Genomic DNA, 24,690 nt, shown 5'->3' on the forward strand with positions numbered 1-24,690 from the left:
ATTGCACTAACTGCAAAACCACGTTCGTGATGAACACTAACCTGTTGATGCTACGTACTGATGTGCTTGATGCTAGTACTGTAGAGCAATGAGTCGCATGTCAACACAAGCACCGAAGTCAACATTACCTTCCTTCAATTGGGCCAACTGGTGGTGAATCGAGGAAGTACAGCACATACTGACGAAACTAAAATGAGCTCTAACATGGAAATTAAGCGTTTTCGGACACATGTCCACATAACATCTTTTCTTTATTTGTGTGTGAGGAATGTTTCCTGAAAGTTTGGCCGTACCTTTTTGTAACACCCTGTATAAACAACATAGACTGGCTATGGCACCACCATCTTTGAAGCAACTTGAAAACTGAGCCGCCATGTCTTGTAACGTCAAGGTGCAGCCTACACGACGTCTGCTAATACTGAATGTTGTTACTGTTTACTATGCATGGCGTAAAAAAAACAGCAAATCTGCACTGACAATCTGATTTCTCTACTGTAAAACATATAGTGATGAAGGCTAAAAGAAATGAAACACACTTCTGACATCGATTAATTGAAAAGTTTATTACGAAATGTTGCAGTTCATTTCGCTGCAGTGCCTTATAGATTAGGTAAAAAACAATTTTAAATAGTTCAGTAGGTCCATAAACGATCAATTGACAGCGCAGGACCTTTCATTGTTCCTTAAACAATATAAGTTTGTATATATTTGCCGAATATGTTTCCCTCTTTCTTCCATTGGCCAGGTTTTTCCACAAATGGTGTAACGTACAATTAAAATATTATTTTAACAGCATCCTGGCTAGAAAAGAGTAATGTAACTCTTCTCCAAATCCAAATGGCACCATTAGATGGTCAAAATCGAGTAAATAAGTTCGTCCTGTCACCCAACATTCTGAACAATTCCACACAGAACTACAGAATGAAGTTCTTCTTCCATATTAAGGTTTGACAGTCCCTGAGAACCCTTTCTGCCACTGTTAACAATTTGAATACACCCTTTGGAGCAGTATAAAAACTATTTTGATGCATTTTATTGCAATGACACCTGTTTTCCACCAGTTTCCTCCAATTTATGGAGGTACTGCTGCAGTAAATTAAGTTTCACACTTGCTGTTAAACCATTAAGAAAACAATAGCCAACAGGATTTTTCCAACTCTTATTAATCCCAGTGACCATAAACACTAGTGCCTCTTTTGCTATTTGGCTATCATCACTTTCCTTACATCCTTGCCCTAAGTCAACATAACCCCAGACCTTATTACCATCCCATATTAAGTCTTTTTTAAGAGCCATCTCATCGAACATAAGTGCAGCTAAAATGGGTCCTGAACGACGTTGAACCTCATCTGCTAATTTTTTTAAGCTTTCTTCTGTAGATCCAGGACTGCCATTTACTGTAGTTGCCCACCTGTGGAGTGTTCGAGGATGGGGTAATTTAACAGACTTCCTCAAATAATTATAAGCTTTGAAGGAGTAAAAACTGAGTGTAAGGGCAAACTGTCTTATTTCTTTAGGATATTCAGGAATTGAACATTTGTTTTGCATTGCTAAAAGTGCTTCAGAATATCACTATTTTTGTCACATTCTATCACTTCAGAAGCACAATCTTGAAGTCTCTTATTTAGGCCTACAACCACTGTTTTATATGTCACAATTTGTTTCTTCTTTCTCGAAACACTTTGCCTTGCATGTTTCGCTTGCTTCCTCAGTTTCTCGGTCCTTTTCTGTAGTGCCTCATAATTCTGTTTCAATTTTTTGGGGGTATGCAAACAATAAGAATGATCTATATGATCATTCTGATTCATTCTTTCACCTACAAAAATGAAGTACTATCATTAAGCTTTGTTTTTCTTTAAACATACATTGATTAATAGTAAAATTCACACATAACCCATATAGGAAATAAATAACAGGAAAACTATTTTATCTAGTTCATTTGATAAGGAAGCTGATTCTTCACTGACAGGCCGTTTCCTTGGTTGTATCTATACTATAGTTGTTTTCTGCAGATGGTCAGGAAACGTAAATATTGTCGGTACTGCATTTCCAGAAGTTGCCTTTTCTCGTTTGTGCTATACATGTATCTATCTTCAAAGTGCAACAAGCATATGTAGCTGTATTGAGTTGGCTGCCACTTATCTCGTCTCGTATTGACTACCCACCGACTTAACAGCTCTTTCTTTTTCAGAGGAAATCTAAAAATTGGTGTATGGTACTGGCGTTAGAAAATCACTGTTTTCCGGTTGTAATTTGTTTTAGAAGTCTTATTGACCGATCGCCAATCATTCCCAGTGTATGTGCAGTGTACAATTGCGCTAATAGAAGTGATAAAACAACTGGAATATCATATTTCAGGTGAGTATCTAAGTGCGTGTTGTACTTAGCGTCTTGTGCATCATTTTCGGGTTTAAGCTGTATACAAAATGTAAATAAGCTACTGTATACACGTCTCTTTATTTTTAGATTTCCTCTGAAAAAGAAAGAGCTGTTAAGTCGGTGGGTAGCCAATATGAGGCGAGATAAGTGGCAGCCAACTCAATATAGCTACATATGCTCGTTTCACTTAGAAGATAGATACATGTATAGTACAGACGAGAAAAGGCGACTTCTGGAAACGCATACCGACAATATTTACGTTTCCTGACCATCTGCAGAAAACAACTATAGTATAGAGACAACCAAGGAAAGGGCTTGTCAGTGAAGAATCAGCTTCCTTATTAAATGAACCAGGTAAAATAGTTTTCCTGTTATTTATTTGCTATATGGGTTATGTGTGAATTTTACTATTAATCAATGTATGTTTAAAGAAAAACAAAGCTTAAAGATAATACTTCATTTTTGTAGGTGAAAGAGTGAATGAGAATAATCATACAGATCATTCTTATTGTTTGCCTACCCCCAAAATATTGAAACAGAATTATGAGACACTACAGCAAAGGACCGAGAAGCTGAGGAAGCAAGCGAAACATGCAAGGCAAAGTGTTTCAAGAAAGAAGAAACAAATTGTGACACATAAAACAGTGGTTGTATGCCTAAATAAGAGACTTCAAGACTGTGCTTCTCAAGTGATAGGATGTGACAAAAAAGAGGCACGTGTTTATGGTCACTGGGATTAATAAGAGTTGGAAAAATCCTGTTGGCTATTGTTTACTTAATGGTTTAACAGCAAGTGTGAAACTTAATTTACTGCAGCAGTACCTCCGTAAATTGGAGGAAACTGATGGAAAACAGGTGTCATTGCAAATAAAATGCATCAAAAATAGTTTTTATACTGCTCCAAAGGGTGTATTCAAATTGTTAACAGTGGCAGAAAGGGTTCTCAGGGACTGTCAAACCTTAATATGGAAAAAGAACTTTCTTCTGTAGTTCTGTGTGGAATTGTTCAGAATGTTGGGTGACAGGACGAACTTATTTACTCGATTTTGACCATCTAATGGTGCCAGTTGGATTTGGAGAAGAGTTACATTACTCTTTTCTAGCCAGGATGCTGTTAAAATAATATTTTAATTGGTCGTTACACCATTTGTGGAAAAACCTGCTCAATGGAAGAAAGAGGGAAACATATTCGGCAAATATATACAAACTTATATTGTTTAATGGACAATGAAAGGTCTTGCGCTGTCAATTGATCGTTTATGGACCTACTGAACTATTTAAAATTGTTTTTGACCTAATCTATAAGGCATTGCAGCGAAATGAACTGCAACATTTCGAAATAAACTTTTCAATTAATCTATGTCAGAAGTGTGTTTCATTTCTTTTAGCCTTCATCACTATATGTTTTACAGTAGAGAAATCAGATTGTCACTGCAGATTGGCTTTTTTTTACGCCATGTGTAGTAAACAATAACAACATTCAGTATTAGCAGACGACGTGTAGGCTGCATCTTGACGTTAGAAGACATGGCGGCTAAGTTTTCAGGTTGCCTCAAATATGGCAGTGCCATAGCCAGTCTATGTTGTTTATATAGGTCGTTGATAATACCGGCCTAAGGTATCACAGTAACTGCAAACTTAAAAAGATGAAACTGTCTGTGTTGACAAGTGGGTTGGATAGCAATCATCTCAAGCTTATGGCAAAAAATAACGTAACTGATAGAAATAACCGGTTACTGAGAGGTAACGTATACTGCGATAACCGTTCCTCTGATACAGGCAGTTATTTCAATAACTGTCTAATGTCAACAGTGCCTCGCGCCATCTGTTGACCGAAGATCGTACTACGCTTTCCCGTCAACTCATCGGAGATCTGGCTAGGAACTAAGGAGAGGATAGACCATTTGGAAGGCGTTCTATAGGCCATGGGAATAACTGTGAGATTGCCCGCTATCTGTTGATAAGAACTGTGTACTATATCGTGGGTCTTCGTTACTTTTACCACAAACAATTAAATAAAGTTAACGTCCGAGCGGTGGCTGATAGGAGCTGCAGTACAGGCATTAACAAGTACGGTCGTTCCCTAAAGACACCGCCTCATTTGTCAATTTAGCTTGGACGGGTAGTATAAGGAGAGGTACCATTAGGAATTCGAGCGACAATGGAAATAACTGTCAGAGGTCGGTATTTTCCTCTGGTCCCACCCGGTCTCCATCTCTCCACCCTCCTTACCCTCTCCCAAGGTGGCTTCCACCAGCCCCCCCTCCCAGATGATGCCCTCCTCCCCTCCATCTACCCCTCCTACCAACTTTGATCCTCCCGCCCTCCTCCTGTGCTTGCTCCTCCCTTTTCCCTCCCTCCTCCTTTTCTCCCCCCTCCTCCCCCGGGCCTCCCCACCCCTGTCCCTCTCCTCCTGCCCCGTCTCCTCAGCCATTGCCATCCTTTTTCTCCCCTCTCCCCCACCTCACCCCTGTTCCCCTCTTGGCAGGTCCCCGGACTCGCACACGCTAAGTGGACATTCACGCGCCGGAGTCCTCTGTTTTATTGCCCACCGTTCTGTAACTTATGTGTCTTCTCACTGTTTTAGCTCCTTGTATATTCTATGGCTGAAGAGCAGCGTAGTGTGCTGCTGACAGCCCGCCTGTTGTACAGATTTTAAAATAACAATAAAGTAAAAAAAAAAAATATTTTCCTCTGGCAGTTATCTTTATTGGCTCACCGTTCTCGCTCTCTGGCAGTTATCGGGCTACCATTACAGGTAACCTGGAAGTTGGTAACGGAATAACTGTGTCAGTGTTCCTGACACAGTGACTCCTGTCTTAGACCCCGGTGATATTTAAGAGACGATAGTTATTGGAGCGAACAAATATTTACGTACTTCGGAAATAGCCGCTGGCCATCGCGAATGACAAATAACATGCCAGGAACTATAATACAGTTGAATATAATAATTATTATCCTCATCATTTGTCAGGAGATTGTCAAAATTGTTGTTGTTGTGGTCTTCAGTCCTGAGACTGGTTTGATGCAGCTCTCCATGCTACTCTATCCTGTGCAAGCTTCTTCATCTCCCAGTACCTACTACAACCTACATCCTTCTGAATCTGCTTAGTGTATTCATCTCTCGGTCTCCCTCTACGATTTTTACCCTCCACGCTGCCCTCCGATGCTAAATTTGTGATCACTTGATGCCTCAAAAACATGTCCTACCAACTGATCTCTTCTTCTAGTCAAGTTGTGCCACAAACTTCTCTTCTCCCCAATCCTATTCAATACCTCGTCATTAGTTATGTGATCTACCCACCTTATCTTCAGCATTCTTCTGTAGCACCACATTTCGAAAGCTTCTATTCTCTTCTTGTCCATACTAGTTATCGTCCATGTTTCACTTCCATACATGGCTACACTCCATACAAATACTTTCAGAAACGACTTCCTGACACTTAAATCTATACTCGATGTTAACAAATTTCTCTTTTTCAGAAACGATTTCCTTGCCATTGCCAGTCTACATTTTATATCCTCTCTACTTCGACCATCATTAGTTATTTTACTCCCTAAATAGCAAATCTCCTTTACTACTTTAAGTGTCTCATTCCCTATTCTAATTCCCTCAGCATCACCCGATTTAATTTGACTACATTCCATTATCCTCGTTTTGCTTTTGTTGATGTTCATCTTATATCCTCCTTTCAAGACACTGTCCATTCCGTTCAACTGCTCTTCCAAGTCCTTTGCTGTCTCTGACAGAATTACAATGTCATCGGCAAACCTCAAAGTTTTTACTTCTTCTCCATGAATTTTAACACCTACTCCGAATTTTTCTTTTGTTTCCTTTACTGCTTGCTCAATATACAGTTTGAATAACATCGGGGAGAGGCTACAACCCTGTCTCACTCCTTTCCCAACCACTGCTTCCCTTTCATGCCCCTCGACTCTTATAACTGCCATCTGGTTTCTGTACAAATTGTAAATAGCCTTTCGCTCCCTGTATTTTACCCTGCCACCTTTAGAATGTGAAAGAGAGTATTCCAGTCAACATTGTCAAAAGCTTTCTCTAAGTCTACAAATGCTAGAAACGTAGGTTTGCCTTTTCTTAATCTTTCTTCTAAGATAAGTCGTAAGGTTAGTATTGCCTCACGTGTTCCTACATTTCTACGGAATCCAAACTGATCTTCCCCGAGGTCCACTTCTACCAGTTTTTCCATTCGTCTGTAAAGAATTCTAATATTTACGGAATTGATACACTGTTAGAATAAAACACAGTTACGCACTTTTAATAAATTTATCATACACAGAATACCCGATCTTGACTGTTGCAACCAAATGCTGTCAAAACTGAAATATAGCAGAATTTTTACATAAGCTGGTCTATCAGTCTGTTACGATATTCATCTACAGAGTAGAAGGAGAGGTCAATGGAAGCGTCTGATTCCACCCGTCTGCTTCGATGTAAAAAGGTATTGTGGTGTGTGAGTGTCATTACGGCACGGTGTTTATGAGTTTGTTTTTGTGTGTGTGTGTGTGTGGGGGGGGGGGGGGGCGCTGGCCAATCTAGTTTGCAGTGCCGGAATTTGCTGGTGGTAATTATTATTATTTTTTTTTTTTTCTAGCTGTGATGTTTTGTGTATTTATGGAGTATTGAATGTGATTTAATTTATGTAGGGATGATTAATTTGTGGACTTTTGGGATTGTGGTTTTATTTTTCGCAGTTGTAGGTGTTGGCTTTTTGGCATCAGTAGCTGTGGTGGTCACCGGAAATGACTGATTCCCATTTTCATAGTTGTACGTGTTGATGTTTTGGTATCGTCATCTGTGGTTTGCCTATGTAAGTCAAGGGAAATGTCCGATTCCAATTTTCGTGCTTGTAGCTGTGGGTATTGGTGTGGTCACCAATGGTTGACCTATAGTGTTCAAGGGAAGTGTCCGAGTCCCGCAGATTTTTGTTGGTGTAGCAAAATGCTGTATTTTTTCTTTTTGTTCTTCATTTTGTGTTTTGGGATCATGGTGTGTTTTTTTTACTAGCTTGTCCTCACCCTAAAACCCCCAACTTCCCGCAGTTGTCCCGTTGGTTTGATTGTATTTTTGGTGGGAGATGTTATTGTATTATTTATATGTATCTTCGTGTTTGTTGCCATGTGTATGTAGTGACAACATAGACACACTTAAAATAGCCATTTCCGGCATATTGATGATGGGTGGAATCATACACTTCTGTATCATAAAGTCTTTCAAACACACTGTAAACCGTGCTTTATCTGAAACCAAGTTTTTGATGATTGCTGACTTGCTGGCAGTTTATTGAAAATGCATGTTCCTGAATATTGGACCCCTTTTGGACCAAGGTAAGTGATTTTAGGTCTTTATGTAGATGGCTGTTCCTATTTCTAGTGCTGATATTATGTATTGAGCTATTGGTTGGAAATACTTGTAACAAATTTCATTAAGGAATAAATATACTAGGAAGCAGTGGTTAGAATACAAAGTTTCTTGAACAGGTTCCTACATGATGTTCTTCAATTTATACCACAAACAATTTTTATTACACGCTTTTACATGCGAAACACTTTTGCTACATTTTATGAGTTACCACAGAATATGCTCCCTTATTAAATAATAGAGTGAAAAAATGTGGTATGCCGTTCCCAACTGAATTTGTTATCGAGTTGTAGTCCCACAAATGTAACACTGTCAACCTTTTCGATCTGCATGTCTTCATATGTTATAAACATGCTGTATCTGGAGAAATCGAGAAGTTTCCAAATTTCACATAAAACTTGGATTAGCGTACTCACACTTTCCCAATAGGACTATCTTTTACAGCACAGGAGTAAACGAATCTGTCACATTACGTAGATTTTTTTGTTGTATTACAAGGCTGTACACTTTATTCTATTATGTGAGCAGCACAAGAAATTAAGCTTCGAATTTAACCTACAGTACTCAGTTTACATATTACTTCATACTTAAACACGCACATTGTTAACATTTTACTTAAACAATGCTGTGGCGAAATTCCGCGTACTTTCTGTTGCAGCTGCGAAGATAATATTTCTAATAGCGACCGATAACCTACAAACATATAATATGAAACACTAATAATCGTTCTAACATCAACTAAAATGTACCCGGAGTTAATAAGCTAAGGTTATGACACGATTCATACGACATTCCTGCCATTTCACACTACTCGCAGTTATACTGATAACTAAACTAATGGATTCCAACTATGTCGTTATTTAACTGTAGCTCCTCGGAGTATTCGGTATTCGATAGCGAAAAATAACTCGGCAGTTATTAGTAACCGTTAACAATAACGGTTATCAAAGAATAACTGGAGCTGTGATAACGGTTACTCCAGAATAACTGTTTGCCCCACCTCTAAAAAGACACGCTAGCTGAGCAGAGCCCTATGTCATAGTGACGTAACGCTACGTCATCGAGACGTAAATAAACCTAAATCGACTTCACGAGTACGTGTATCGATCTTTGCAGTTGTACCACAGAGGTTGCTATAGCTATTTCCATATTGCCTAATGCTGGGTTTACACTAGTAACATATTGCAGCAATTTACACCTAATTTACTTGCGCGGAGGAACATGCCGGGTTGGGGTTGGGGTTTGGGTTTGGTTTTGGTTTGGTTTGGTTTGGTTGCACATTTAGGATTCCTAGAAGAACTCAGCTCATCCACATTTGAACTTAAAATCATTGGGGAGAGACAAATCAGTAAGTTGACATATTTTCATAGTGTTATGTGGAATAGTGTTCTGGGGGCAACTCATATCTAAGTAAGAAAGTCTTCATTGTCCAGAAGCATGCTGTAAGAATAATATGTGATGCTCACCCGCAATCATCCCGTAGACACCTGCTTAAGGTATTGGGCATTCTGACTACTGCTTCACAGTATATTTATGCCTTAATGAAATTACGTTCATTACTTTACATTAAAGTTGTCTTCAGCGCAAAAAGGAGTGCACCATGCTGCAACTCAAACTTTTGATTACTTACAGTGATATGAAGTGTCTGGTAGATAGCAAAGCAAAAAATTGAAAACAAACTGAAAAAGTTTCTCTTTTACAAGAATTTCTTTTACGGTGATATGCAGTAGGTGGTGGGTACTAACTAGTTTGTATGTTATAGACTTTTATGGATATAAAAAATATATACACCTTATAAATGTTGAGCATGTAGACATATTCACAAATTAATTTGCTATGTAAAATGACTCCTTCCAAATCATTACAATTTCTCATGCTAAATGATCCACATAACATGAAACTAACTATATCAATCTCTGCAAATGTGATTGCCATGTGGAATTATACATTTACAGTAAGATCATTAGGCATAGTATTGAGTAGATCCAGGTTTTGGGAATGTAAACAAATTATTTTCATAATACCACCACCAACAGAACCAGGGCTGGTAAAGCCCTGTGATGTTCAAAACAATCTTTTGATTGCTGACTGTTTTACTTAATACACGATAGTTGTTCTCACATAACATTAACACAGATAGTACAAAATAGTATAATTAATATGTATTAGTCACATTTTACATTGTGAACTTAAATTCTAATAACCTTAACTGTCTTTTGGTTGCAGTACGAGCAATATGCTTCCAATGAAGTCTATCAACACTGTATGGAAACTTAGTTATGTTCCATTTGTTTGCCTCTTGTATTCCTTGATCTGCTGTTATATTCAATTTTGTTACTTTTTGAAGGAAGAAGAAATAGTTACAGGAGATGATGTGCCTGTTGCTAATGAAGGTAAGAAACGAAAAAGAAAGGAGAATAAAGGAAGTGGTAATGGGCTCATTGAAAAGGCAGAAAAATTTCTGGGCCAGGAAATTGATGCTTTTCAAACCTTTGGAGATTATGTGGCTAGTGAGCTGCGGTCACTAAAAAATGAAAAAAATGTAAACAAACTGAAAATAATGATTCTGAAAAACATCACTGAAATAAGCGAGATTGACAGTGCAGGAATACCATCCGCTCCAGTTTCGCCAACGAGAGAGACAAGTGCTGCAAGTCAATGTATACTTAATGTTACAGATTTTATAAACATAGATTAATGATAATAGAATATCTGTATGATACCGAAATGAAACATTATTTTATTTTCAGAATGTAGTGTTTATTCAATAACCTTTCCAACCTAAAAAAAATGGCTCAGTAAACCTGTAATGATTGCTGAATTTAGGCTCACTGGAATGTGTACATTGTGGGCTTTTGTTAAGGTCTTACAAATAACATCTTCAGAAATTGATTTTTTAAATGTTTGGCATATAGGAACAGTAAATGCTTAATAAATCTGTATGATTATTAGCTAGATACTTAAATATGGTACACTAACACTGATTGTATGAGAAGTAGTTGTATTCCAATGCTGTGCCAAAATAATTAGCCACAAATGTAAGATTATATTAATAACAAATGAAATACAATTCATAAAGAAATTGAATGGTAGGTTGTGCTTAGTTTCTTGGCCTACACAACTCTTTGTGGAAGCTGTACTGTGCAAAATATTTCAAAATTGAAACAAATGAAGGATTTTTTTAAGGAAACAAAGTGGGTTTCAATTCCTAACCTGACCTGGATCTCCTAGTGAAAGTTATATGTAGAATAGCTATTTTCAAAACTGCAATTAAGGAAAGAAGTATTGTAAAGAAACTCAAAGGTAGGTTGTGATCCTTTCTTCACCTCCACAGCTCCTTGTGTAAATTGTATTGTGCAGACTATAGTTTATTTCAAAATTGAAATGTTTGGTTGCATGTCAAATATAGTCTATTGGACATATTTGCTGCCATTTTCCATGTTACCCTCCATTAAAAAAGATTGCCTACATATTGTTACCATCCAAAACAAAATAGTGAACGTAAATTGCCAAGTATTATGAATACCAATCCTGCTGACATTACCCAGCTGAATTTCCTTACTAAAAGGCCGGGAATATCCAATTTGCAGTAATGTTGGAGGAACCTGTTTACATATTGATTCCTCAAATAACTTAAATGCAGTTTGGCCAGTGCCATTATGTTACTTTGTACTGTCACTGACTACATCTACAATTTCTATGAATAAAATAGTATGCAGTTCTCCAAATGTGAGATTTTATACAAGACAAGAGTGCCACAATGTAAATGGAATATGAATGAATATTCTCCTGTTTATGAAAATGTGTTAAGGGTTGGAATTGAATAAGCAGATAAGACACACAGTTCACAATTTAAGGGTATTACACAAAGGTAAGATAAGTTCTGTAAAGAAACCAAAATATAGATTGATTCCTTGTTTGTTCATCATAATTGTTTGTTAATCTGTAAGTATATTATTCATTAACAGTTGATTTCATAGAACAACCTACTGCACCACAGCATACCATACACATGGTGTTCTATCTTCTGTGAAGCTGTAAGTACATTAAGTGGCCATGTGGAACAAAAGTATGCACAACTTTTGTCAAGTAGGGCAAGCTCCAATTCTTCTGATCTTAAACTGAATTTCACTACTTACTAAGAGGCTTTATACTTCTTTTAACTGCAGCCAATATTTGCAATTTAATATTAAGTAAATAAGTGTTCAACTGGTCCTGCAGTAAATTGCACGTTACAAAAAAAAAACACTCAAAATTACTGAGAAACTTTACTATAAAGTCCAGGAACATGTATGTAATGTCAGAAATCAGTAATTCCGAAAACATGCTTAGGGCCATATGGAATGTAGTGAAATGAGTGCTGGGACAGCCAGCCACAGAAAAGGAGAACATCACTATTGAACTTAATGGTAAGGCTATAAATGATAAGTCACAAGCAGCAAATATATTTTCCAAGTGTACAGTTTACATTTTAAATGTATTTGTACTGCCAAGGTACTTCACCTAATGGCGATACAAAGTAATTCATGAATTCTTCACGAATTGCTCTAGTATCATTAGAATTTCTGTTACATTGTCCTGTTTGAATGAGGATTAAATTGTGTGTTCCTTGCTCTTCATTCCTCCATGAGACTCATATTACCTCTCCATTCTGTACATCCTCTATATCAAAATTACTTCGGTTTGCATAATTACTATCTTTCCTGTCCATTAAGAAATTGTGTAGGGCACATAAAGCTGAAACTATTGATACAGTTTTTTAGGACCTAGTAACAATGGACACCTCAATATCCTAAACCGTTGTGCAATGTGTCCAAAAAAAATTTCCACAACTCTTCTGGCCCTCGATAACCTGTAATTAAACACTCTGTGCAGATCAGGTTGGTTATGGAATGGATAGGGCTTCATTAAATATGACCTCATTGGAAATGCATTATCTGCAATGATTACATAGGGGGTGTCCTTTTCTCTACCAGGGAGTGGTTTGGGCAGAGGAATGTCAAGATGTCCTTGCTCCAAGGCTGAAGATAAGAAACAGGTACTGAATACACCACCATCCGAAACTCTTCCATTGCAGCCTGCATCCATGTATAACAACAAGTGCCAATAAAACAACACTGTGGCAATGTTTATAATTATAATAATAGCTTCCACTGTCTTTTGGAGCTTGCATCACAATATGCTTCCAATCCAAGGCCCCAATGCAGTGTGGAAAGTTCCAGTTCTCTTCAAACCCCTTTGCCACCTGCATCCACTCGCTTGTTGTCTTAGGAGTCTAGAAACAGATGATGTGTAATTAGTACATGTTCTATTTAATTAGCTAGTCACTTTCGATTTTATGAGCATTAGAAAAAAAAAAATTTATAAGTATATTATTCTGTAAAATGCACTTTATTTCAATAAAAATTTAATTTCATTGTTGTGTTTTCACATACCTGCAAATAATTTTCCCTTTTCAACACGTCGAAAATGGCTCTACATGCGTCCGGTGCGATCAGAGAAATCGTGCTGACCGGAATATGAAACAAGTACATCAGGGACTTGTATGAGTCTCCTACAAAGAAAAGATTTCAAAATTTAAACTTTTTTTGGTTGTATGTTTCACACACATAAATGAAAAGGCCTATTTTATTTGTAGCTCACCTGTAGCTATAAATCGTAGAGTGACAAGCAAATGTTCCTTTGCTGAAATAGCAGTACGGAACTTTGTGTCACGTTTTGATATGACGGGCGCTATTAACGTCAACAAGCACTCCAGATCATTTGAGGACATTCTGCAAAAGTTTTCAAAAGTATCCATGCTCTTGATACTAAGTTCTTGCAAAAGGTTATTATAGGCACCATATTGCGATCTTCTCATTATCCACTCTCTAACCCAAATACTTCTCTTTCTCTTTTTCACGTTTTTCATTACAATTACAAGAGCTGCAGCATATCTCACGCGCCTACTTGTCATTTTATACTTCGGCAGACACTCGTAGTGGTACTGAAAGAGTATATAAACAGTATCAGCAACATGTTGACGCAAGTTTCTTGCCAAAGAACTTGCGGAAGAATCTTGCTTAATTCTTGCGTTGTAGTGTAAACACAGCTGCAAGCGGATCGCAATAACTTGCAGCAATAATTTCTGCAAGCGACTTGCTAGTGTAAACCCAGCTTTTTGAGAGTCATACAAAAAGTAGCTGAAAATGGCAACAGCACTCATTGCTTTCAGTTGCTTAAAATGCTGGTAAATGTGACTTGCATGCCATTGTTTTTCACGATATACAACATATGAAGAAAAATAATGAAATGTGTTATAACAGGTCAGTACATTATAATCATCAGCAATAATTTATTTCTGAAGAGCAAAAGTTTCTGTGCTAAACTACAGCATGAAGGCAAAATTAAAATTTCAGCAACATTCGGAATTATCTTTGGAACCACATTAATTTCTCTGTTTAACGTTTCTGTCCAGAAGAATTATGTACAATCCATTGGCTTTTATAAAAATACGAAACACGTTAATTTCTCTCTATTTCACGTTTCTATCCACATGATTTATGCACAATTAATTGGATTTTTTTTAATGACTAGACGCTATTTTTGACTTTCGTTATTGTTATGGTTCCTTCGTTCAGACATTCATTACATCAAGAAACACACAGTAACATCGAAAACTGTTGAGATTACAGCTTAATAAGTAATTCAATTGCTGTCACTACGTTTAAACACGTCTATTTACATTAAGCTTTCACGTTACTGTGCAACCTCTGTGGTACAACTTCAGAGATCGATACACTCGTGAAGTCGATTTAAGTTTATTTACGTCACGATGACGTAGCGTTACGTCATTATGACGTAGGGCTCTCCTCACCTAGTGTGAGTGTGAGATGAATGCCACCCAAGTGGTTAGAAAAAGACTGACAAGGTGCCTACAATCGATTAGTAAAAGACTCATAAATAATGATACACAATATACATACACAGTATGTATGTAAAGATTTAATGTACTGTTTATGTAAGGGGAACAAATTATAATTGTTGATATAGTAAGGGAACGTTTGAACTAATAATGTAAAGGTGGAACTGTTGGAGAAGGAATAGCTATGGAATGCACAATAATATCTACAATACTATACTGAAAAAGTACAATAATGATGGTACTAAAGCACTCAGTGTGTAGTAGTGAAAACTGAATTATGACTGCAGTCATATATCGAACCGCTGGAAGGGAGATATGCGCTGATATTCTTGAGTGAATATCGCACTTTTTTTGCTGATCAGCACTGCCTTCCTCCAAGAACGGTCTTCGATGTATAATCTTCCAGTGATAACACTACAGTATATGAAGTTCACGAGATTCATAGTTAATATTCATAAATGTAATTGGTGCCTCAAGTTGTAAAGTGCCTCATCACCTTCATACATTTCTATTAATTTTGCAGCTGGCAGCACCCACGAATTAAACTTTGCAGCCATGTTTACACACTACTGGTGACAGATCCAAGTGCTAACATTTCACATTGCAGTGAACAGAAGACAAGCGACTTTTATGGTCAAATCTACAGCGAGGCCCTAGATTTGATAATATTTATTTGATGGCAGGCGTGATTTGACGAAGTTCCCTATTACACCATCAAATTTCTTTGACATAAATATTTGACATATGAGGTTTGACAAACAAATATGATAGTGTAATACTTATTAGCCTTATCAGCTAATAATCTTATGTTTTGTTTATTTAGTTGAGATCAGTGTTTTGGTTCTCAAGCAATGTAACAGTGAAGCATTTGTAATTACTCACAGTATCCAATCTTCTAAGGTTGTTTCTGTTATGTATTGATTATAACATATTCTCGGTTATACATCGACCCATAAAAATCCTGTTATACTCTTATCGTATTACTATCGCTAGGCATACTAAATAACATCTACCATCTTTCAGGAAATTTCGTAGTACAGTGACTTGTATACCAGACTACTGCAGGTTACAAATTGTAGCTAGCTCCAGTTTTCTTTTATGCATAATAGTTCCATTAGCCCTTGTTATGTTCCTTTTAAAACTAAGACACTATTACTATATCACTATTTTACCATACTGTGACCTGAAGTAGCATACTCAGTGGTAGGCATCCCTGCACCATTATCCAATGAGAAAGGAGAGTAGCATGCAAAACAATTGTTCTTACTCTCTGAGATCATGGTTCTCCCACAATACTTCTTTCCTAAGTTTCGGTTATTCAAGCCTATAATTTCTCTCATCCCTAAGTATCGTTCGATTTACTCCTATATTAAAATAATAGTCCTCTTTGTTTACACCTCTCATCAGTAAATTGAATCTCACAAGCCTGATTTCATTATCCTTACCGTTTTCTACTTGTCTGTGGACATTTGTCATACCTAGGATATGCCGTACTGTATGTGCTTTCTTTCAGCACCACTTAGTGAATGTATAGATATAGTAACTCCTTCATATTCGTTATCCCTTTAGTCAGAATCTCGTATTTTATACCCCAGCACTCACCAGAATTTAAACTGCTATTTGGAGTTTCTTACACCCAAAAAGTTTATATTATCTGGCAGAACTGTCACCTCGATTACTTCATATACCTTTTCTTGAACATTCTTAAGCTATTCCTTGCTCTAGAGAATCTTAGTATGCAGTTTTACACACAGAGTGGTCGATTATGTCTTGTGTCCTTAGCTTTTCCCCAGCTTGTAATTTTCTTTTCTTTTTCAAATGTGGAATACTTTAGACTCAGATCTACATCCTGTAAGTGAGCTGCTTCTGTGTTGGCAACGCTGTGTAGCGCTTTGCATTGGATCTCTGACTGAGGTTTCTTTAAGGAGACTCTGTGGCTGGTTGGACTCATTACTGGAAGTTAATTGCCAGTAGTGTTGAGCAGTTGGAAGTTAGTCACCAGCAGTGACGGAAGTGCTATTGGGCAGTTAGAGATGAACAACCAGCAGTGATGGATGTTAACTGTGAGAAGTTAGCATTGATGGAGGGTAGAGGTATGAAGTGTTACTGTAGGCTAACGATCCCTCTGTACGTGTTCGACTTGGAGATTGAATATTATTCGTGATTATATACCTTTGTACTAGATGTCAATGACGATTTATATTCGTGTCTGAACTGGATGTCACATTATTAAGGGAAAAAATACATTATTTAGTTTGCAACAAAGTCTTTCCTTTGCTAACCACATGCCTATTAGTAGTAGTGGCTTTAGTAGTTAGAATCTTTTATTTAGCTGGCGGTATTGGCGCTCGCTGTATTGCAGTAGTTCGTGTAATGAAGATTTTTGTTAGGTAAGTGCTTAATGAAATGTATAGGTTATTGCTAGGCTTTCTTGTTAGTCAGGGCCATTCTTTTGAATTAATTATTTGAAGTCAGGTTATCTTCTTTTGGGCAGTCAGATTGTGTTGTGCTAGGATATTGTGGTCAGTCATTCAGCAATTTAAGTACAGACACACACATTTAAATAAAGATGTTTCATTCCTTTTGACAGCGAGAATTCTCAGTATGTTAGTGTCCTATAGTGTGTTTACCCAATTCACTTTTTCTTTTTTGACATGCTCTATATTGTACAATCCTTTAAACCTTTATGTTTTAGGATCTCTAAGTTTGAATGTTTTCTGGTGTAACTTACCAATTACTTCCCAAGGAGCGATTTTCCTTTCGAGTTTTGAACTAAATCCATGAGCCTTAATTAATATTATATCCCCTCTAGGGAACTTGGATATTCCAGCGTTTACATTATGTTTCTTTAATCGACTTTTTGCACTTGAAATAAGGTTTCGCTTAACTTGTACCTTTAAGATATGTTTTTGTGTCTGGTATCCTGGAGGCCATAACAACACACCCAGTAACGGCTCCTCTGTAATCTTTTGGCTCACTATTTTATAAGGCACCAAAACTTTGCTTAGGTGTGGTAGTTCATTCAAAAAGGTTTGGAATTTGCCAATCATCTCTGACCTTTGCTGTGTCGTTTGTTACAGCCTGTTTTACAAAGGTATCCCATTTCTTTCATAATTCTCACTGTTAGATTACTGGATGGGTGGCACATTGAAATTTCCACATGTTTTACATTATAATTGTCTAAGAATTTTTTAAATAATTCTCCACAGAACTGACTACTATTATCAGATAATAACCTCTTTGGTAACTGATACTTAACAAAGTAATCATTCACAAGACATCCAATTATTCCTTTAGCTGTAGCCATTTTTAAAGAGTACAGTTTTACAAATTTTGACCAGCACCCTATGACTACGAAAATATAAGACACTCCACCTTTTCCTTTCACTAATGGACCGTAAAAATCGGCAGCAATGAGATCCCACATTCCATTAGGTATTATTGGGTAAAGCGTAAATTTATATGGAATACTTACATATTTAGTCTTCTGACATATTTTACAGTGCCTGATGTTGCTTCTAAACACCCTGCCCATACCGCATCCATACTAGAATTTGTTAATATGTTGTAGTCACTTTTTTATACCAAACTGACCGTATCCTTTATGTATATGAGTAACTAGCTCGTCTAGTGCATACTCAGGGACACAAATTCGCCATTTCTTGTCTCCAATGTGGCTGAGCCAGTACAATAGCCCGTTGCACATCAGCCAGTGATCTTCCTTTTCTTTAGTTGTAGCATGCTTTTCCGGTTGATCTAGTATCCTCCTAGATACATACCTTTAATTTGTTCCCTCATAATACTGTAAGCTAACTTCTTTTCATAGAATTTTGTACTTTGTGATTTTAAAAAATAAATATTTATTTCCTTACCTCCATATTCTAACATAGGTTAGTTTTCTAATCCCATAGGTAACCTAGAGAGAATGTTTGTACCGACATTCTAACTTTCCTTTACGTATCTTATTTCAAAATCAAATTCCTGAAAAATAAAACCCAACACATTAACCTTGGATGTAATAATTTGCTTTTCATTAGGAATGTGAGTGCATGATTTTCGGTATAAATTACGGTCTTTCTACCTGATAATAGATATTTGAATCTCTTAAACCCCCACACAACTGATAATGCTCCCTTTTCAGTAACAGTATAATTTATTTCTCGGGAATTTAACACTCAGCTAGCAAATGCAAAGCTTGTATATTCACCATTTGCATTAGAGAACTCCCCTTGAAAAATCTCACAAGCTATCTCTTAGGAAGATGCATCAACAGATATTTTAAAATCCTCATGCATACAGGGATGGCGCAATAAACCAAATGTAAATAAATCCCTTTTTATCTGGTCCAACCTTTCACATTTATTTTGGCCCCATTCCCATTTAGTATTTTGTTTAAGTAAGGTAACAGTATCCAGATTTATTATATTAATTCCTGGTAAATATCTATGATAATATCCTGCCATTCCTAGAAATGACTTTCAATTGTTTTCTTGTTCTGTGATAGGGACATTCCGCTATAGTTTCCAGTATCTCTGGATCTGGTCTCACCCCTTTACTATCAACGATATGTCCTAAGTATTTTACTTTCTTTGCTCCAAATACAGACTTACTCAACTTCAAAGCAATTCCCACATCAAGAAACCTTTGTAACACTTGTTGTAACAATTTGATGTGTGCAGTCCAGGATTTTGTTACTATTGGCACATCATCTACATCCTTAGAGCTTGCTGCAATGCTCTCACGAAGTCGCTGACACATTCAAACCGAAAGGCAGCACTTTCAGCTGGAATTACCTCCCTCCAAATATGAAAGCTATTATAGGTCATAAGTTAGGATGTAATGTGACCAGTATACCAACATGAGGTCCATAAATTTCATATACTTAACACCTTCTAATTTTGATAAATTTTCTTCTGTCGACACAGGTCAGTCCCTTTCCATTTCAATATGCTGACATAATGTTCAGGTGTCCAGAACTAATCTCATGTTTCCACAATGTTTCTTCACGACCTACAAGGGATTATTAAACGTACTAATAGATCCATCAATTATGCTTTTTTTGTTTTCCCTAATAGCGGCATCCTTAAAAGCTAGAGGGATTCGGTATGTCTTTTTAAAGAATGGCTGTAATGCATTAATTTTTAATTTAATTTGTATCCTTTAATTATGCTGGACTTGTCCAAAAGTACTTCTTGGTATGTACTTAGCATGATTTTTAGCTCCTTCTTTTCTTGTTCATTAAGTGCCTGGCTTTCCCATATTTTCTTTGGTGCATGACATTGCACAGATGTTAGGATTTGCCCAAAGTTAATCTGATTTAATAACTGGTCTTACTATACTTTCACTTTTACTAAAACTAATTTCCTGTACTGGTTGTTATGTGGGAAACTTTATCTTCCTGTTTCCAAAATCGATTATGCCTTGACTTCTGGAGGTCTAGTCAACACCTAGTAATATGGTAACATTTAAGTTTGACATTACTAAGAAATTATGGGAGAACTTCACATTGCCCAAAGAAACTGACAATAACACCATTTCTTTAATTGGGCTCCCTTAGTCCCCAAAAATACCTATTACCCATGTTCCTTCCACTGATAAAGTGGGATAATGTGCACATTGTCTTAACTAGCTATAGATACTTCTATTTATAACACTAATATCTCTAACTGTGGCTAAAATCAACTGAATTGTTATTGAGCCTTTTTTCCAGGTATTACCAGTTTTATCACCTCTTTCTGCATCTCAGATTCTCTTTCATCCAACAATTCTTCTCCTAACAATCGGTCAACGTTTGCAAACTAAGCAACTTGAGCCCCCTAATTTTATACCTAGGTCCTATGGCATAGCTCCTACCGAAGGACCTTCTTCGTTTTCCACTGATTCAGTCACGATTGTTGATATTGGATATCCTAAGTCTTTCTGATCTCTCACTTACTGTCTGTGATAAGTACTTTTATTGGGACATTTATTAACCCATTGATTTCCCTGATCACTACCATGGTTATTATCATTAATTTTTTTTCTCTTCATTTCACAATACTGGCTATGTTTTCTATCACCTTCCCTCTTTCCATTTACATCACAATTGTAATCGAAAACCACATTCCTATTTTTCCAATCCCATTCATCTTCCTTCATTTACTTAAAATATCTAGCTTACCCAAGTATTGTAAAACTACATGTCTTTTTATGCAGTCTTTACCTACAATTTTCTCCCTGACAAATGTTGGTAACTAACTAATCAGTGCTTTTATTAATTGCGGTTTATTGAACTTCTCATCTAACATTCGTGCCTTTGTAGATGCCACTCGAAATATTGTTTCAACCCCGCCTCCCCCATCGTCTCTCATATGGGCTGGGCATCATAAGCTCTAAAGACAACTTATGTTGCTCGGCTGTAGGCCAATACCTTTCTCTAAACCTTTTACAAAATTGTCCTCAGTCAGTAAATTTATCTCGATGCAATGTAGCCCAGTTCACAGCTTCTTCTTTCAGGTGTTCTATGCTCATTGTATTTTCCACTCATCATTCCATGCACCTGGCACTGCATTTTCAAACTTTTTTTAAAAAAAAGTTATAGGTTGTAACCCATTTCCTGGTTCAAATTTCGATAACTTTTTAGACAGACCACTGTTGCTTTCAAACTGAAATTCTTCACAGCATTCTCTAGCTGATCGGATATGATGTCTCCGGAGTATCACTCTTCATTATCGTAGAGTCTTCTTTTACACTACAGTGATGCATATCGCTGCTACTTCAGTGACATAGCACCAGTATTCCTATTGCTGTAGCATTAAAATATTTGCCTTTTATGTACTGCTGGAAATAAAGTAATGAAAGTCATTTGTCATTCGTTATGAGTCAGCTGCAACAAGGTTAGCAAACAAGTAGAGTATAAGTTATCACATTAATGATTCATAGAAACAACTGGGTAAAATGCAAGTACTGGAATAGAGTTAATAACTAAGTGCCTGTAGCATATAACATAAGGACATATTTCAGGAATGATCTTAATATCATGAAAAGCTTCTCCTGTGAAAAATACGAAGTTGATTATTGAGCTGAGAATGCTGAAATGTAGTAAACTTCGAACTAACAGGTAATGGAACATGTACTTAATATGTATGCACTCCAGCTGTATTTCCCAAAACATTCAGTCATTATACTATGTGACATATGACATACTGTCAAAAAGAAGTGCAAAAAATACTTAAATAATTACATAGCATCTCCTCATTAATAGAAAATATATAAACTTCATCATTATCATCATCTGCAAAGAAAAACTTTATTATTCATATTACTATATTCTTCGTATAATTATTCATCATCATTTATTATCATTTGCAAAAAGATAAACACTTCATTATTCATTATTCATATTACAATTTTATTCATACAACTATTCACCATAATTCATTATTTCATATATTATAGAGTTTTTTACTTCTAGCATATTTCAGAACTAAAATTAGCATGTGTAGTTTATCCGACAGCCTGCCACAATCACGTCATATACTGAAGGAAAAATAATTAGTCAAGACTGCTATCATATGATGTGTATAGTCTATTCTTGTTAATGCTTGTTGATTCTGATCCATTTACTTTTTATGACAAAGTATTGTATCTTCTCTCTTTCATTCTGATGGTAAAATATCCACGTCATTTTACAGTAAACACTGTGGTTATTTAATTTATTTCTTTTAGAGGGTATTGCTTTCTGAAAATGATGAATATGGATTATTATCTTGCATTTATATCACATTCGCATTGAAGAAACTCATGTTTCTAATGATATAACTAAGCATACAGCATAGCATGATAGAAAATGTATTAGATCAAATCCATAGAGAAGTATATTTTCAACTGCAGAAGTGTATACACAATATCATAATGTAGTAGCATAAAAATGTTGAACAGTCAAGATAGTGGATATCATAAGGCAAAATGTCAAGGTCAACTGGTGTTTGTTATATCTTAAGGATTACATAGTGCATACAGAGAATATTCTACTTACTATAGGAAAACTATCATATATACATTATAAAGTGGAAAATGTCTCAGGTCTGTGATTATAGTATGTGGATTGACTTGCTAAGTTCAACTTATTGGGACTTTCCCAAAAAAATTATGTTATTTAGAAAATGTGCATAGTCTGATATATAATGACAAGGAAAGTGACCTGCTAACATTACCTTGCCGGGCACTTGGCAAGAAAAATACGATATTCATCAGTAAGTGGTTACATAAATTTAAGTGTATCTGGAGAAAACGGAATTACAGTGTGATAAATCATAAAGTATATTCATTTTATAAAGGGTTTAATATTTGCAATGTGGTGGTTGCCCCTGGATTTTCTGTTTCTTTAAGTTTCAATATGTACTACATTGGGGTGAGGAATTCTGCAAATTCTATATGGACCAGTGTATAGAAGCTCAAATATACTGCATCTACTATTTCCTCTGTTGCATAAATAGTGTGTGCATACTAATATCTTCTGTCCTATGTGAAATTCACGGCGTTTACAAACCTGTTTTTGCTGTCTACTGCATCGCTGTATGGCAAACTTGATACTGTTGAGCGCAATGTCAATTATTTCATTGTGGTATAGTCGACGAGATGTAGGAAAAGATACCAGTTCTATAATTTTGTTGGGTGTTCAACGTTTTTCAAGATAACAGTAGGAGATAACATAGTAGATTCATTTGTTATAGAGGTAATTACATCCTACCACGAGAATATGTGTACATCCCAATCAATATGCCGTTTAAATTTCTTTCATCAGTCATTCAGAAGGATTCAAAGAAGTGTGATACTGGGATGTATACCGGGTCATCAAAAAGTCAGTATAAATTTGGAAACTTAATAAATCACGGAATAATGTAGATAGAGAGGTAAAAATTGACACACATGCTTGGAATGACGTGGGGTTTTATTAGAACCAAAAAAGACGAAGTTCACAAAATGTCCGACAGATGGCGCTGGACAGCAAAACGTCAGTAACTGCTACCTTGGCGTGTGAGAGGTACGCTGATATGTTACAGAATTGCATCATCCTCAGCCTGCCTGATAAACACATGCTGGAACGTACGATGTTTATGCTGAATGGCTCTCCACCCCATATTGCTAGATGCGTGAAAGATCTCTTGCGCGCGTCGTTTGGTGATGATCGTGTGCTCAGCCGCCACTTTCGTCATGCTTTGCATCCCAGGTCCCCAGGTCCTAAAACTTAGAACTAATTAACCTAACTAACCTAAGGACATCACACACATCCATGCCCGAGGCAGGATTCGAACCTGCGACCATAGCGGTCGCTCGGTTCCAGATCACAGAAGCAAGTAAAACACTCATATTTATGGACCATGCGCAACGCACAGACGAAATCACGCTGCACTGACGTGTTGTCCGATGTATTGCTCGGAAAACATATCTGATTCATATTGCTGAATACAGCTCTATCAGATATCAATTTGGATGGGTACCAAGTGTGTAAAAGTATATGTTGAAATACACGGAAAGGCACATAAAGATATTCGACTAAAACATAGCCATGACCTAGATTGTAACTGGGGTCGACGGCATCGTCGTCTACAAGCTTGACAACTCGAACTGTGACAGTGTTCGGCCATTTACTTACTTTTACTGGTATCATAGCTACAGCATGAAAACACAAAAATGTTAATAACCTGAAGATCATTAACTTTGGAACCCATAGTAAAGTAAAGCAGTCATCAGTTAGAAGACTGGTTTGAACACCACAGTGCTTTAATAGGCATGATCCTGTTGGAGGTGGTATGCCGTTGCTTTCCTCCGAACTTTGAGTTGACTTGCCTAGACAGTTAATAGGGGAATCTACAGTTTAACATGGCTTTCGGACCAAAGTGCAACTCGGCTTTTTTCACATCAACAAACTCTGCCCGAGGTGAAATAAGTATAAAATGGGAGATAAAATTCGTGAGACTGACCAGGGATAGAACCCGAGAGCGTCGTACTCGTAGTCTTGCTGTTTATCACTTTGCCGCCGTGT

Source organism: Schistocerca serialis, chromosome 9, assembly GCF_023864345.2.
Source record: "Schistocerca serialis cubense isolate TAMUIC-IGC-003099 chromosome 9, iqSchSeri2.2, whole genome shotgun sequence".
Classification (NCBI taxonomy): domain Eukaryota; kingdom Metazoa; phylum Arthropoda; class Insecta; order Orthoptera; family Acrididae; genus Schistocerca; species Schistocerca serialis.